We start from the raw sequence: 15905 nt of genomic DNA, 5'->3' as shown, positions 1-15905 counted from the left end.
TGGGAGGGAGGGAGACGCAAGAGGGAGGATGTATGGGAACATATGTATATGTATGACTGATTCACTTTGTTATAAAGCAGAAACTAACACACCACTGTAAAGCAATTATACCCCAATAAAGATGTTAAAAAAAAAAAAAGAGTCACGTACCACAGTGTTCATTGCAGCTCTGTTTACAATAGCCAGAACATGGAAGCAACCTAAGTGTCCATCAGCAGATGAATGGATAAGGAAGATGTGGCACATATATACAATGGAATATTACTCAGCCATAAAGACAAATGAAGTTGAGTTATTTGTAGTGAGGTAGGTAGAACTAGTGTCTGTCATACAGAGTGAATTAAGTCAGAAAGAGAAAAACAAATACCGTATGCTAACACATATGTATGGAATCTAAAAAACAAAGAAACAAAAATGGTCATGAAGAACCTAGGGGCAAGACGAGAATAAAGACGGAGACCTACTTGAGAATGGAATTGAGGATATGGGGAGGGGGAAGTGTAAGCTGGGACAAAGTGAGAGAGTGGCATGGACATATATACACTACCAAACATAAAATAGACATCTAGTGGGAAGCAGCCACATAGCACAGGGAGATCAGCTCGGTTCTTTGTGTCCACTTAGAGGGGTGGGTAAGGGAGGAGGGAGGGTGGAAGGGAGATGGAAGAGGGTGGAGATATGGGGTTGTATGTATATGTATAGCTGATTCAGTTTGTTGTAAAGCAGAAAATAACACACCATTGTAAAGCAATTATACTCCAATAATGATGTTAAAAGAGAATAAAATAAAAATAAAGAGGAAAAAGTTATCTATATAAAAAGAAAAACAAGGTGAATTCATTTATACCTTGGAGTGAATCAAAATCCAGAAGTAATCAAGGAAAATATAGATAAATTTAATTACATAAAAATAAAAATTCTTGACTAGGAAGACATACAGTAAGCAAAGTAAAAAGACAGAATCAAACTTGTAAAAATATTTGCAACTTATAACCCAGAACAGGAGATATTCTAATTTATAAAGTGTTTTCCAAAAGGGAGAAAAAGGAGATGGAAAATATTATAGAAAAACAGGTTGGAAATGCAAACATAAAACACAAAGAAAATGAAATTTAAATTGTTTCTTAGCCATATGAAAATAGACACGAATAACTCATATAAGAGAAATGGAAATTTGAAGTATGCTGAGACTGACAAAAATCCAAAAGTTTGGCAATATATTCAAATGTAATAGCGCTCTCACACATTTGTGGTGTGAATGCAAATGACAGAACCATTTGGAAAGAATCTTGTAGTCTCCAGAGAAAGTACATACTTATTTTACTCTTTGATTCAGGAAACCCACTTTTAGAAATCTATCCAATGGGTACAGTGGCAGGAATCAAAAATATAAACACACCGGGCCATTTTTAGTAGGATATTTGTTATAGCACAAATTAGAAACAAAAATGAATGTTCACAGGAGGCTGGTTAGATACATCAAGGTATACGCTCATGATGGAATGCTGTGTAGCATTGTAAAGAGTGAAGAAGTGGGATATAGATCTATACCCTACCATGGAGTGGATGTACCGTCAAGTGCAAAGAGCAAGATGGATAAAATGTGTGTAGTATGCACCTACTCATCTAAGAAAGTGGGGAGCTGACAGGCCAAATAATGGTTTCCCCAATTACATCAAGCCAAATTCCCTGAACCTGAAGTATGTTACCTTACGTGGCAAAAAAGACTTTTCAGAAGTGGTGAAATTAAGCACCTTCAGATGGGAGATTGTCCTGGATTCTTCAGGTTGGCTCGGTGTAATCCCAAGGATCAAGATTGAGGCAGAAGAGGGGAGTTAAAGGGTGAGTAATGCACAGAGAAATGCATGATGGATGACTTTGAAGATGTAGGAAGGAGGCCACTAGGCAAGGTACGTGGATGGTCTCCAAAAGCCATCTTTGCTGCAAAAAGCAAGGGGATGGGTTTTCCCAAAGAGCCTTAAGAAAGGCACACAGCCCTGCTGACATATTGATTTTTGCCCAGTGAAAGCTATCAGTGTTCTAACCTCTGTAACTATAGAAACCAAATCTGTGTTGTTTTAAAGCCATTATGTCTGTGGTAATTTGTTATGGCATAAATAGAAAATTAATAGAGGAGAGCAAACATAAAATGAAAAGAGTGGTTGCATATTGGGGAAGGGAGGAAATAGGGTGGGGCAGAAACTAGATTTATTTTATAGGTTTGACTTGGACCATGTTAATGTTTTAATCCTAAAAATTTTAGTTTAAAAATCCATAAAATAAAAATAAAATGGGATGGATTGGTTGGTAGCACAACCACCCAGAAGTTCAAAGTGGCTAAAAAAACACAGTTATTTGGTTATAATCTTTACTATGATATATGTTGGCAGAAAAATGTCTGAAACTACAAGAAAAAATCTTACACTATTTTCATTAATCATATGGTTGGTAGTAAATATTTTTGTTATTTTGGAATTACTGTGGTTATATTATGGGAGAAAACAAATGAGAAGTATTTGCTATTCTAATTCTATCATTCTATGTCATTAGAACTCAGATTCTGGGCATGGGGTAAAGGAGATTCAGACTTAAGATCAAAAAGATTAAATAAACATCCTGCCAGTCCTCAATTTGGATGGGAAGTGTCATCTAAACTTATGATGAATTTTATTTAAAACAAAAATTTTCCTAGCTTTGTTTGCTGAAAAGACCTAGAAATAATGACCAACCCAGTAGCAGTGAGTACTCTCAGTGCCCAACTTATAGCCTCTAAATACAGTTTCCCACTAACAGGAAGATAATGGAGATTTCAATGATTTCCAGGTCTTGGAAAGAAATGTACATGATGAATCTGGATCATTTATTATGCTACGCATTGCAATGAAGCTATAAAAGAAGACTCCGGTCACGTCGAAGATCACAGGAATCAACTCAAAGAGTTACCCACTGGTCAAAAATGGGTTCGGATAATAATTGCAATTGGATTGAAGCATTTCAAGCACATTTAGATATATGAGTTCTTAAAGATATCATTATTGGTCATTGTTGAATGATGCTCAAGTATCAACTCTTGACTTGGAATACTGGCCTTTTCTATGCAAACTATACCTTTGGATAACCCAATAGTAGATGAGGGAAAGTTTCTCTTTATAGAGATATTCTAGCTAATAAGTGAAGGAAGAATGACAGATTTCCAGTATCACATATGCCTGACGCTGAATCAGAAAACAGACCGGATTGCCAACAGTAAGAGGAAAAGGTCCTTGCTATTCAATATTCAAAGTGTGGTTCACGGACCAGCATGGGCATCACCTGGGGATGTATTGGCTAGGCAGCCTCTCACACCCATCACCAGCCTTACTGAATCAAAATTCATTCTAACTACCCCTCCTCCAGGTGATTCGTGTGCAGTTAATGTGTAAAAGCACCTCTAGAGCATTGGGCATTATTACCACCACCATCATAGCTAACATTCATTTAGCATTTATCATGTGCTAATACTGTTCCTTCACATGAATTATCTCAATGCAACTATGTAAAGAAATCACTATTATTATTCTCATTTTAGCGATGAGGTAACTGACATCCAAAAACATTTTTAAAGTTGAAAATGCACGTGGCTTCTCATTGATGGATCTGGGGTTCAAACTCAGGTTCTTAGAACCCAAAAGTATGAGTCTTAATTACAATTTTGTTATCCTCAGAAATGGTCATACCCGTAAGGAGAAACCCCACTGGTACCATTATGTTTGATTATGAAGACTGTATATATTACAGAGACAAATAAAGGAGAGAAGGCAGGAGAAAGATTCACCATTACCACTAAAGAATTTTCAAAGTGAGTTAACACCAGATTTAAAACAGTGAAGTCGAACAGGAAAGGCAGAACACAGTGAGAACTGTTAGATGTCTTTCTTCACTGGTTATTCCAACATTAAAAGATTCCACGTTCTACAGAAATATTCATCTGAGAGAAAAACAAAATTAACATTTTAGGTTTCATCTGTTTTGACAAACACATAACTGCCCTTAGCCTGGCAAAGATATTCCCTGTTGTCCCAGATGAATGCTGACTAAATGTGACATGAGTTTAGAATTAATCCCTACTGTAGTTAGGATTTGCTACAAAGCAGCTGTTTCTTCTTCTCATCTCTTGAGGATCATGTGCTGATTATGACAGACTTATTAGATGTTTTCAGGAGTCTATCTGTGAAGCTGCTTTTGACTGTTTGTGAGTAGTTCCTGAGTTTTATCACAAAATTTCTGCCTGATTCTCTTGATCTAGGGGTGGTTTATATTAAGTAACCGAGAGATAATAATCAGAAAGAAATGGCATGCCTCAAAATCTGAAACAAGGCAATTTTAATCAGTATATTTTAATCTAAATTACTTTTAGTTTATTTTTCAAAGGGAGATTCAAGATTTCTAGCGTTTATAATTCTTTCCCTTTAAAATACGACTTTGAAGGGTTCACAAATCACAGACGGTGGCTACATCTGCGTGGTGCAATCACAGGTTTAAAAAAGAGGACATTCTGTCAAAATGACTTCCTGCCACTGTCCAAGGCAACTCAGAGTATCCCAAACAGCACTGTCCTCCATCACAAGCTCATCTGCCGGTGGGGTGAGGGGGTCGTTTAAATCACCCCTCCATAGTTTCCTCTGGTTCCCAAACCTTTTATCTCCATTTTTTCCAACTCCCTGCCACTAACCTTTCACTTTAAATCCTTTCTTATTCTCTACTGTCTACTGAGGACTTAATTCAGACTGTCCCTACTTTACTCGGGGAGTTCCCATATATTACTGGTATTTATTCCCCACTTTTCTGCCATTGTAGCCTGATAGCAGATTCCCTACAAGCGGTGAAAAAACTTGTTTGGTTAGTGCAGGCCACTATGGCATTTCAGTAGCTTCATCCTAGTTGAGCTGACCACAACCCAAGTTGGCCTGGCTGAGGCTTTGTCCCCAACTCAGTGCATCTACTCATTAGATGCACTGGTTATCTCCTTTTTCCGGTAGGGTAGTTCCAACAGAGGTCAACCAGCTCAATGGGAAACGGGAACTATTTGCTCCAAAGTGTACTTATGGTAGAGGCCTGAAGATTCCCATAATCCATGGTTGGTATGCTTCAACCACTGTTAAGCTAGAACAGACCTGGGAACACAGTCAGTTACAGGCAGGTGGTAGATCTCTCACTTATTTATTTGCAAATTATGTTTTTTTAATTTTAATGAGGTATAGTTTATATACCCCAGATCTTAAGTTTACACTATGAAAACTCCCCTAACAAGTTTAAAATACCTTCCTGACAAAAATGCTGATTTCACTTTAATATCAAGGAAATTTGATTGTCCAGAATAGTACCATAGATCTGTTAATATTTAACATATTAATAAGTGACCTGCATAAAATTCTTCATAAGCCACATTTTTTAAGTTTTAAAAATACTTAATGTGCTCCACTTGCAATATAACTTCTAACATTTCTGCTCTGTGGTGGAGATTTATTTGTAAGGGCTGATGAGAGGCAAAAGATGTTAGAATAGCAAAAAATGTTTTTATGAATGAATTAAATTTTTAACCTTTTAATGGCAACTACATGTATTTAAAAAAATCTGTCATTATAGAATGCACAGGTCTTAAGTTTTTATTTTGATGAATTTTGATAAATTATACACCCTTGTAACCATCATCCAAATCAAAATATAGAACATTTCAATCATCCCATAAAATTCCCCTTTGCCACTTTCCAGTCAACACCACCAGCCCACAGGCAACCATTATTCCCATTTCTACATAAATGGAGCCATACAGAAGGTACTCATTTGGGTTTCTTTCGTTCAGTATAATGTTTCTGAGATTCATCCATGTTTGTGTGTATTGGTAGTTTGTTCTTTTTCATTGTGGATTCCATTGTGTGGGTATACCATGATTTGTGTATTGACTCAACTATTAATGGATGCGTTGCTTCCAATTTCTTACTATTATAAATGAAGCTATAGACATTCATGGATTAGGCCTTTTGTGGCCATCTGTTTTCATTTCTCTTGGGCCTATGAGTGGAATTGTTGAATCATACACTAGTTATATGGTTATCTTTATTAGAAACTGCCAAACTATTTTCCAAAGTGGTTATATCATTTTTTTATTTAACTTCCACTAGCAAGGTTTGAGAGTTCTGATTGCTCCTTTTTCTTGCCACTACTTGCTACTGTCAGCCTTTTAAGATTTCGGCCATTCTAGTGGGTAGGTAGTATTCTCTCATATGGTTTTAATTTGAATTCCTCTCATAAATAATGATTTCATGTGCTTATTAGCATTCACAGTCTTATTTGGTGAAATGTCTGTTTAGAACATTATTTTAAAGTTGTTCGAGTTTACTCTCTCATATTCACAAAACTGAATAGATATGCATTTTCTACCAGAGATGCACTGGGAGGTCCTCTGCTTGAACTCCTTGAAGCTACTTTTTAATTTAATTGTAGTTGACATATGATATTATATTAGTTTTAAGCTTACAACATAATGATTCAATATTTTTATACATTACAAAATGATCACCACGATGTCTAGCTACCATCTGTCACCATACAAAATTATTACAATATTTATTGACTATATCCCCTGTGCCGTACATTCCATTCCTGTGGCTTATTTACTTTGTAGCTGGAAGTTTGTACCTTCTAATCCTCTTCACCTATTTCACCCATCTCCCCACCCACCTCCCCTCTGGCAACCACCAGTTTGTTCTCTGTAACTGTAAGACTGTTTCTCTTTTGTTTTGTTTTTTTTGTTTTTTAGATTCCACAAATAAGTGAAATCATACAGTATTTGTCTTTTTCTGTCTGACTTATTTCACTTAGCTTAATACCCTCTAGGTCCATCCATGTCATCACAAATAGCAAGGTTTCATTCTTTTTCATGACTGAGTAATATTCCATCATTTCTATCTATCACATTATATATATATCACACATCATATATATATACACATATATATGTGTATATATATATATATATATATATATATATATACCACATCTTGTTTATAATGGAAGAATCTTTGAATACAACTTTCCCCACTCTTACTCAGATCCCAGTACATTTCTACTTGTAGCCTTCCCCCCTCTGACCCCAGCGGTCATGAAACTGCTGGAGCCTTTTGTTTGGGGCTCCCTCAGGAGAGAGATGATGCCCACATGAGCACGGATCCTGCTGACCCTCAACCAGTATGCCCTTCTATGGGGAAGATAGACCAGAGGGAGTCAGTGCTTTCTGACTGGTTTTAGCCTCTTGCTTAGACCATCACAGGAAGTGATTGATTTATTTTTTCATTTTTGGCTTATAGCTTTTTTTTTTTTTTTGCGATACGCGGGCCTCTCACTGTTGTGGCCTCTCCCGTTGCGGAACACAGGCTCCGGACGCGCAGGCTCCCGCCCATGGCTCACGGGCCCAGCCGCTCCGCGGCATGTGGGATCTTCCCGGACCAGGGCACGAACCCATGTCCCCTGCATCGGCAGGTGGACTCTCAACCACTGCACCACCAGGGAAGCCCTGGCTTATAGCTTTAATTGGCTACTCTGACACCTGACAGCTTCCCTCAATCTCTCCAGCTCAGCTCTGCAGCTGAATGAATGGCTTTCCAGAATTGTTTCCCATGGAGGGAAAGGGGGTCAGGCTCTACCCTCATATCAGCTGGTTATTGGCTATGGGCCACCTTCTGGGAAGGCACATAACCTTGGGTAGGGCAGGTCCCTGCAGCCAGGGAGGGGTGGGGGCAATGCCCAGTGAGGGGCACAGCTGTGAGGCATCAGCAGACAATATTCACAGCCACTGGGGATGGTTCTTTGGCCCAGAGGTAGAATCTTTGTGGAGCGCCATGGTATCAACTATAGTCACCTCTTGTATTGCCTAGATCTACTTTTCTATTATAATAAGTTTATTCTACCTGGGAACAGGGCCTCCAAAACTCTGGTTGGGCTTATTTCCTGGGATACTTGGGGTTAAGAGGATGAACTATAGACCCCTCAGCAGTTCTAATTAAAGCTGTAACTGATACTCATCCTTCATCCCCTCACCACCAACTCTGGATTCCTCTCCCCCTTGGCAAACACCTCTGCTAGACTAAGCAGTTAGTCGGGGAGTGGGGGGCAATAATCCAGACTTTCATCTTTGAGGGGTCTAGCCCCTGGTTTCCAAGCGTTTAACAGGCTGTGGTGACTGTACTCATCCATTTAACATTAAAACTAGGCGCAGGAGTGCCAAGAGACACACTTGGTATTTTGCTGAATACCAGACATCTTCTCTGTTCCCTGTGTCTGAAGGCAATTCTCAGTGAGGGGCACATCTGTGAGCTTTCAGCAGCTGATACTCTCAAGAGTTAGGAGATGCATTAACTGGCCCTGAGGCAAGGATCTAGATGTAATACCACAGTATCTACTGGAAAAAGAAATCAGAATTTCCAGGACTTTTCTTGAATTCCAAAAATCTTAAGTTACTTCATATTTTCATAACACATTTTTATATGTTTAAGAAGTATATAATGAGTAAGATTTCCACTTCTGACCAAGATGGACTGACAAGAACCAGAATTACCCTCCTGCCTAAAACAACTGACAAAATATATAATATAATTTTTGCAAAACACTGGACTCACACCAGCAAATGATCTGCAGGGGTCCTCCTCAAATACTGAGTAATGATCAGCACATTTGTGTGAGGAAAGCACCTAAGGAAAGAACCACCAGGAACAATTAGAGGGAATAGTGCCCAGCATTCATAGAAGGCCAGGGCCGTGCCTGCTTCCAACAGTCAGACTGGAAAACCTCATAATACATGGGCCGTAAAGCACTCAAAAGGGTTTCACTCAACCGTGGGGAGAAATCAGCTGTAGAACAAACATTTCTCAAACGCAAAAACTGAAAGGATCACACTGTTTCTAAGTAATTTAATTGTGTCTCTGAACAAATCCCAAGAAGTTTTATAGGCAGACAAAGTACCCAGCACTCAACAAGGTAAGACTCACAATGTATGTTATCAAAAATTACAAGGCATGCAAACTGTCAGACAGGAAAATAAGCCCCATAATGGGAAAAATCAGTCAATCTAAACCAAACAAGAATAGATATACATGTTAGAATTATATAGTAAACAGGGACATTAGAAGGCTTACAATAACTGTATTCAATATATTTAAAAGTTAAATAAGGACATGGGAGATGCTTAAAAAGACCCAAATCTAACTTCTAGAGATGAAAACTATAATGTGTGAGATGAGAAATGCGTTGATTGGGAGTAAGGGAAGATTAGACAGTGCAGAAGAAAAGATTAGTAAACTTGAAGACATCACAATTGAAACTGTCCAAAATGAAATACGGTGAGAAGAAAAGAATTTTGAACACGAACAGAGCATCAGTGAGGTGTGGGACAACTTCAAACAGCCATGTAATTGGATTAGGGATCCTCACTGTGAAAGGAAGACAACACGAGCAAGACTGAGCAGAGTTAGAGGTCTAATGGTGGTGCAGAGTTGTCAAAGCCTCGGCCAACCTGGCAGGAAGCACTGGGTTGAATACGCCTGTCAGAGTGTTCTGAGTGACCTTCGTAATCTCACGTTGCTCACTCACCAGGGCTCCCCAGGACGTGTATGGTCCTGCCTAAGGGATCTCTCTGCAGCAGAGGGAGCCCTTCGTCAAGCCTAGATCTGGAGGGGACCTTCCCCCTGAACCCACTGCTTCTGGTCAACAAGCCATTTCTTGAAGTGGGATCTGAAGGCAAACCTCCAGATCAACCACAAAGGGCCTGGGCTTCCAAGCCAGACCGCTCAGGTTCAAGTCCTGACTCTGCCACTTCCGGTAAGGTCTTAACTTCTCCGTGTTTTGTTTCCCCAAGTTTATGACAGAGTTGGTAACGACTGTATCTACTTCGTGGGGTTATGTGAAGATTAAGTAGCTAAAGCACTTAGAACTTAACACTGACTGGCCACTTATTAACACTTAGAACTTAACACTGACTGGCCAAGTGTTAAGGATTCTATAAATATTTGCTGTGATTGCTCTCGTTGCCTCATTTAATATACCCATTGGCCCCACAAAGTAGGTGTTCTTGTCTCCATTTTGCAAATCAGCAAACAGATCCTTTATTTATTTTCTTTATTTTTTAATTTGGCCACGCCGTGCAGCTTGTGGGATTAGTTCCCTGACCAGGGATTGAACCCGCCCCCTCGGCAGTGAAAGCTCAGAGTCCTAACCACCGGACTGCCAGGGAATTCCCAACAGGTCCTTTAAAAGGTCAACTAACTTCCCTAAGATCACCCAGATAGGACATGATATGATCAGAATCCAAACCTGGGTCTGTCTGCACCCAGAATTCATCTTTATGATTACATTAATTTTTTGTGATGGTTATTATTATTTGTTTGTTGCCCCTGAATTATCTGTGTAGACTGTAAGTGTCCTGAGCTCTTTTTATGACTAAGACTCAGCATAACCTGCAGCACAGAATAGGCATTCAGTAAATGTTTGCTGGCTGGAAGGGTGAAAAGCTGGTGGCTTCCTTTGCTTATAGAGACCTAGCTTGTTGCTGCCTTGCCAGACTGTTCTGAGTTTTTTCTTTTTCGTTTTAATTGTTCAAGGGCTGCACATTCTACACTGACATCGTGACCCACACAAACAAAACCACTAAGTAAAGTTCAATGAGGTGCAAACATTTCTGGAACTTTGTTTCCTGTCTTCCTGAAGAACCTCAAGCACATAATGTAACTAAATTGATCTGATTTTTTTTTGCCATAAATATGTGTTTCAATTCCTTTTTTGTTTTTATTCAACAGGTATTATTAGAGAAAAATATATTCTTTATTTTTAAATATACCTCATTTATTTGTAATAATTCAGATGAGTAAGAGATTGAAGGGATTCATCAAGTAGGTACTAATTCCCATCTAACCCCCCAAAATATCTTGGCTAAAAAAACAGGTGAAAACATTGGGTGTGCAAAAAGCAAACTGGAGGTTTTTATAAATAGTACAGGAAATATGGAAGAGTTTAGCAAGGTTGTCACACAGTGTGGAGTTAAGTATTTGAATAAGCTGTCATACCGGCACAACTCTGGTGGTAAAAAGCAAAATTTGGTCTATGTCACTCATTAACAGTTTTCATTAATAAATTCATCTGGGATTAATGGGAGTCTCCTGTGAATAATCAGGACGAGGATTTTCTCTCCTGGCTAGTTCACTGATCAATCTTAACAGTTTAGTAGCAGTCAAAGTTCCTGGGAAAACAAAGTCAGAAAAAAGGGTCTGGTTGAGTGAAATATTGTGGCAGACATCTGTGATTTTTGCTTATGTCTTCTGATAACAGTACCATGATTTCCCCTCGAAAATACCCATCCCCTATTCTTCGTTCATGTGGTTTGAGTGGAACTGTGCCCATAGGTGGGCATGTGACTTAGACAAGGTTCAAGTAAAACATTGTGAACCAGTTGGCACCAGCTGGATTCAATAGCAGGACTTTTTTGGCCTGTTAAAAATACAGAATCTCTCTTTCTCGTGGGGTTGATGAGTAGATAGACTATAAGGTAGTTATTGCTGGCAGCCATTGTACCATCATGAGAGAGCTGACTTCCAGGGAATATGGGGCAAGGTGGGAGGGGAACGTGAACCAAGAGGGAGAGAGAGAGAGAGAAAGGGAGGTAGGAAGGGAGGGAGGCAGACTTGATAACAGCTGTAGTAGCCCTTGGATCCAGCTGTACTTCAAGCTCACCCTGGTGTTTGTCAGTTACATGAACCAATGTATTTTCTTTTTACCTTAAGTCGGTTTGAGTTGAATTCTCCACACGTAATTGAAAGAGCCCTAATATAATAGCTACTACCCGATGTCAGCCTCAGGTTCCATTATGTTCTTAAGTATTTGAATCTTAGATGGTAGCAAATATATTTTTTGAGTACTTAAGGTTATTTTCCACATGGCCCAAAAGGTCAGTTAAAAAGTAGGTCCACTGGTGTGACTTATATTTCAATGTCATTGATAATTTAGCATTTTAGAGTTAACAGGACAATTTATGCTCGCTTATTTGTATTTGTGTTTTTGTTTCTGTTGCTATAATTAAGTTATATTCAATTAACCTGATGAACTTCTAAGATAACATTTCAATATAAATGACTAGATAATAGTGAATTCAAAAATGTAAACAGGGCTTCCCTGATGGCGCAGTGGTTCGTACCACCAAAAAAAAAAAAAAAGTAAACATTACGAAATCACACAGAAAGGAGAGATCGTTGTATAGGAAATGGAGTACAGAATTCTGGTACTGTCATTAAACAATACATTTAAGTGTAATCTTTCTAGCAACCAAGGCCAGAAGAAAATTAGAATGGATTTCATAATCTCCATTGTTAAAAGGAAGCTTGTCAGTTATTCAGAAGAGACGAACTTCTTAGCAAAATTTTTTGTTAAATTTTTCTCAGAAAACCAAGAGTCATGGTTTTGTTTGTTTGTTTGTTTTAAATATTTATTTAGGGCTTCCCTGGTGGCGCAGTGGTTGGGAGTCCGCCTGCCAATGCAGGGGACACGGGGTTCGTGACCCGGTCCTGGAGGATCCCACATGCAGAGCGTCTGGGCCCGTGAGCCATGGCCGCTGAGCCTGCGCGTCCGGAGCCTGTGCTCCGCAATGGGAGACGCCACGGCGGTGAGAGGCCCGCGTACCGCAAAAAAAAAAAAAAAGAAAAAATTTATTTAGGAGTCTGGGCTTTTGTTAGAAAAGTCTCCTTTTGTCTGCTTTGTTTTTATTTTTTTCCCATTCATCATGCGACTTGGTAGCGACTTGAATAAAATGCTGTGATAACATTTTCATGGCTTGCCTAATGCCAAACGATTAGAGAAAAAGAGATAGAAACCAGGTGGTTTAACCTTCCACCAGGCCAAGACTGAGGCGATGTATCTTATCAGACAATTGAAAACACGTGCTCCAGCTCTGACCTCACGCTCCAAAGGTCAAGGAGGTAATGTGCAAATTCGGGATGCTTCTGAAAGTCTTTTAAAAGGACTTCTGGGTGGTAAAAGCTTGGCTGAAATGACTTCTTCATGTTCTCTGGAAACTCAAGGCCAGTATTTTTGCACAGAGTCTGGGCAAAAGTGGTTGAAGTTGACCTTGTTACTTCAAAGCGTCTATTGCACTCTGAAAGATAAAGGAAAACTTCGCTGCCCCAAAACAAATGGACCGCCGGCTCCAAGCAATCATTTGAAGGTACTTAAACAGTCAAAAGCCATTAATATTATCACAAAGTTGTACCCCTCTTCTTGGGAATCCTAAAACTACAGTTCATTTTCCTTCGCCAGCATCTATGTTTGGCTCCGTTTCCTTTCTTTTCTTCAGTCACAAGTCTCTTGTCTTTAAGTGCTTCATAAAACAGTTTATGAGACTCAGTCCTTTCTCATTCTTCCAGAAATCTGTAGCCTCTTTTCAAAAATCCAGAAAGAGCAAAATTAAAACCACTGTATCAGTAAATAGAGTTTAGTAAGTTTATTGCGCATAGAAGAAGTTTTCCAACTGGGAGCTTTCAAATTTAAAACCGATATGAAGCTCAGGGCTGTAACATCGCAGAGTGGCTTAGAAAGTGAAAATGAGAAAGTTGTTTAATCTTTATAATGACTGGTTATTAGAATGGGGGTTAAGCAGGGGATTTCTTAAAAGGATTATTTCATACCAATTTTAGGAAGATAAGTTTCTTTTATGATTATCAGAGGCATTTATATAAGTTGTTTTGCTTATGTTCATGAAATTACCGAAGTTTTGCTTATGTTCATGAGTAAGCTAGATTTAGCTTTGCTTACGTGGCTTAAATGGTTTTGCCTGCACAGGTAATTTGCAAGTCTGCTCTCCATTTTGTATTTAGTTTTAACATCTGTGAGGTCCCAACCTAATCAGTTTTCTTCTCAGCTTTTTAAGGGTTTGCTTACTTAATGCCTCATTGATATTTATATAGGCCTGAATCATTTGGACTATTTATTAATCATTTTACCATAAAAGTCTCCTAAGATTAAGCATCTCAATCTCAATAATGCAGGAAGCAAAGACAAAATAAATTACATACAATTATATTTTCTCAAAACAAATCTAAGTTTTTCCTTAGAAATCCCAGTGTTTTCTGCCATATGTAATATTGCCCTCTACAGCATCCTTTTCATCTTAGCAGTAAGTTCCATACCATGGTGTTACATCTCAATACAGGCATTATTTCCAAAACCACACGATTTCAATTGTAGGGTTGGTTTGTGGCACAGTTACGTCATATGAAATGATTTCTGTTTACTGTTTGTCAATGATTTCTAGAAATGAAAATGGGTAACTGTGGGAGAAGAACAAGATAACTTCTACAGATGACAGAAACAGTTCTATGAGAAATATGAGTAGCAGAAATTCCCTGTTTGTCTTTTTGACACTTGGATATGCATTTGCTTATGAAAATTTTGCTTATTCCTATTGATGAATGCTTATCACAATTTCAGTATTTAATAATGTTTATTGTTTCCTTGTGTCTGTAAAGATGATGACAACTGCAAGATGTGTATTATATAGTAGTATTCTGATAGCATCCCTTATGTTGAAGACCATAGATTTGGAGTAGCTATAATAGTGTTGGTGTCCAGCATATAACAGCTAAACACCAAGTCATCTCAGAATATTTGGATTAGGCAGGTGTCCCAGAAAGGATGTTTCGCTGTCAGTGTGTCATCAGTCTTCTTTGGACTTGATCACTCTTTTCCATTCCTTCTATGCTTGCTTTTTACTCAGGACTTTTGGTTTGGCCTCAACATTATCAATTCCATTTATTTACTTTTTTTTTTATTGAACTATAGTTGATTTACAATATTGTGTTACTTTCAGGTGTACGGCAAAGCGATTCAGTTATATACGTGTGTGTATATAAGAGTATATTCTTTTTCAGATTCTTTTCCATTATAGGTTATAATAAGATATTGAATATAGTTCCCCGTGCTATACAGTAAATCCTTGTCTATTTTATATATAGTATTGTGTACCAAAGGGGAAAGGGGCGAGCGATAAATTAGGAGTATGGGATTAACAGATACCCAATATTATCAATTCCATTTATTGAATCATTACAGTATCAATATAAAATACAGATTTGATAAACTGGCAGTGTTTGAATTGATGAGTGGTGTTGAAACCTAGATGTTAGGGGTACAGAGATGAGGATAAATATTTTCCTTGTGCTGAATTTCAAGGCTTTTTGAGCTGAGTTTCTGAAGCCTGTAGCCTAAAGCATCCGATGTGGCCTCTGAATTTAAGCACAACCTCCCATCTCTGCTCCTGGTTTATTTGTTGTACTTTCCTAGGCCTGGATGTTAGATTCATATTTAGCTTTATTCTTCTTTCCTCTTGATTTCCTGCGTCCTTTTCATAAATGTCCCTTCTTCCTTGTACTTTTATTGAGCAGCTACTAGGTGCCAAGTCCTATTCTAGGCAATGTGAACCCCAAGTCACTGTCACTCCCTGGGGGGCCCCACCGTGGTGGACAGTGGCTCCCTTGAGTTTGGATGCATTTTCACAAACCCAACGATTGCTGTTATTTCCAGGATTGAAAATGCAATTACATTTTCTGCTCCATTTTCCACAGCTTCGTTTTCCCTTCTCTTTCTGGTGCTGATTCTTTCCTCCATCCATTCTTGGGCTCATTTGTTTTTTCTCTTTCCTCCCTTGTGCTTATCCTCTTGGGTCTTCCTCCTCTGAGCACAATGGAGGAAGCTGTTTAATCATCCCCTCAAGCCACTGTGCTTTTGGGAGAAAAACACTGGTTATCAGACACTACAAGAGATACCACATACATAGAGCCCTTTAAGAAACCAGCAGTGAATCTGGCCTTAGCACTGCCAACAGAGGCCTCCAG

This window comes from Neophocaena asiaeorientalis, unplaced genomic scaffold (assembly GCF_003031525.2).
Source record: "Neophocaena asiaeorientalis asiaeorientalis breed wild unplaced genomic scaffold, Neophocaena_asiaeorientalis_V1.1 scaffold299, whole genome shotgun sequence".
Lineage (NCBI taxonomy): Eukaryota > Metazoa > Chordata > Mammalia > Artiodactyla > Phocoenidae > Neophocaena > Neophocaena asiaeorientalis.
The sequence above is the reverse complement of the archived record's forward strand: the minus strand, read 5'-3'. Positions refer to the sequence as shown.